Genomic DNA, 2,179 nt, shown 5'->3' with positions numbered 1-2,179 from the left:
TGTACTTGTATTCCCCAGTATCCAACACAGAGTAGATGCTTAATGAATGCTTGTTGGTTGATTGACATACTTTATCTCTCTCTGAAAAACTAGTCTTATTGCATAGTGACATTTTATAGAGATAATTCCACATAGAAACTCATGGTGTACTATATCTCCACCTCCCTTTCCTATTTGAGTTACTGGGGAAAATAAAGTATGTTTTCACCAAGCTTTGCATAGGAATAGGGCTGGAACTGATAACTGGAAGAGAAAGGACAAGAACTCTAGAGGTTAAAGTAAAGACAATCAAGGAAAAGAGAAGGACTCCAAGAAAAATTTATCTTACATCGTGGAGATAGCATAGAAATATCAATTTCATTCTAACTTCCTGAAACACTGGTAATCTGGCTGACAGTTTCTCAGAACTGGCGACACCATTACATGTAGCTAGAGTGTGGCTAAGAGAATAATAATTGTACCCAGTCTCCAGGGGGGACCAGGCATCAAAGAAAGGTTTTATGGGTGCAAAGGCTTCAGCCAGAGGAACACTCCTATTTGGAACTGTAAGTGACTCCGTGATTTTGCACACGTCTTTGGGGCTCATAGATGTTCACTGAATGATTTCTCTCTTCTTTCCTTCATCTCTCACTAAAAATTATTTTGCAATATTGTGAACTATATGTTTAAAAATGAATATAGAAAAGGGCCTGGACCTGAGATTTCATTGATACAAAGAATCCCTTCATAAAGATTCTTTACCAATGCAAGTCAGCAACTCCTGAGCAACTTAAATTCTTAGAGAGTTGTCTACGGCATTGAGGGCATAAATTACTTGCCCAGGCTCCCATAGTCAATATTCGTTAGAACAGGATTTGATCCCACGTCTTCTTGGCTCCAAGGCCAGCACTCTATTGACTATGCCATGCAGCCTCTCAGTAAAATGGGGAGTCAGTATCATTTTATGTATTGATAGAATACCATGAGTAAATTTTCCCAGTTGTCCTCGATATGGGCTATGAGCTAAGTGAGCAAAAAAATTCTCCAAACTTTTTCAGATCCATTATGTTGCAAGATAGTATCTGCCAACAGAGTTATAGCATATAGTACTGGCTGCTCAACTGGATTTTATCATTGTCTCCAGAAACTCATCTGTGTACATATATGTCTACAGACATATATATCATGTATATAAAATATATGTCTATATACACACATACATATAAATGCTTTTAAAGCTTAAAATTACGCTAAGACTTTTAGAACACCCTGTATATACGTGGAGCACCATTCTCAGAGCATTCGTAACATGCTCTGCCTGCTGCCAGCTCATGTGGAAGAGTCTGGGGAGCCTACTTCCAGAAAGGCATGATAATCTGTCACTAGTTCTGGTCTGCTAACCTCATGCTGAAGAGATGGACTGTTGATTGACTGCTGAACCAGAATTAGGGTGCATTCAAATGAGTTAACATATGTAAACTGCTTTGCAAATGTTGAAGTCCTATATTAATACCGGTCATTATTGCTGCTGTCCTTGCTGTTTTTTTAAAGATACATACACAATTTTAAGTTTAATCTGCATTTGAACACTTTCTTAAGTCTAGACAATCAACAAAACAATCTTAAAAGCTCTAATTTGTAGCAATTGCTATTTTTTATAACAATAACAAGCATTTATTTATACAGGTCTTTAAGGTTTACAAAATATTTATCATACAAAATATGCTCAATTTTTAAAAGGAGTCACTTTTATGGGTTTAATGTTTCTTTATTTTATTCTGAATTTAAAAAATTAAACAAACATTTCCATAACATAGTAGAACAGGAAAAAAAAGATGATTGTACAAGAAACTGCACGTCTATTATATACAACTTGCTATTCTTTTTACATATATAATAAAGTTATCATATAGCTTTCTTTTTTTTCTTCCTTCCCCCATCTCACCCAAGAGATAGCTACCATTAGGCATAAACATATATATATATATATACACACACACACACACACATATAAAAACCATTCCATACATACTTCTATTTATCATTTCCTTCTCTGGATGCGTATTAGCATCTTCCTTCATAGATCCTTTGTAACTAATTTGGGTGTTTATAATAGTTAAAATGACTTAGTCACTTAAAGCTGTTCTTAAAACAATGTTGTGACTGTATACAATGTGCTCTTGGTTCTGCTCATTTCGCT

This window comes from Vombatus ursinus, unplaced genomic scaffold, assembly GCF_900497805.2.
Source record: "Vombatus ursinus unplaced genomic scaffold, bare-nosed wombat genome assembly UNPS02014768.1, whole genome shotgun sequence".
NCBI classification, from domain to species: domain Eukaryota; kingdom Metazoa; phylum Chordata; class Mammalia; order Diprotodontia; family Vombatidae; genus Vombatus; species Vombatus ursinus.
The sequence above is the reverse complement of the archived record's forward strand: the minus strand, read 5'-3'. Positions refer to the sequence as shown.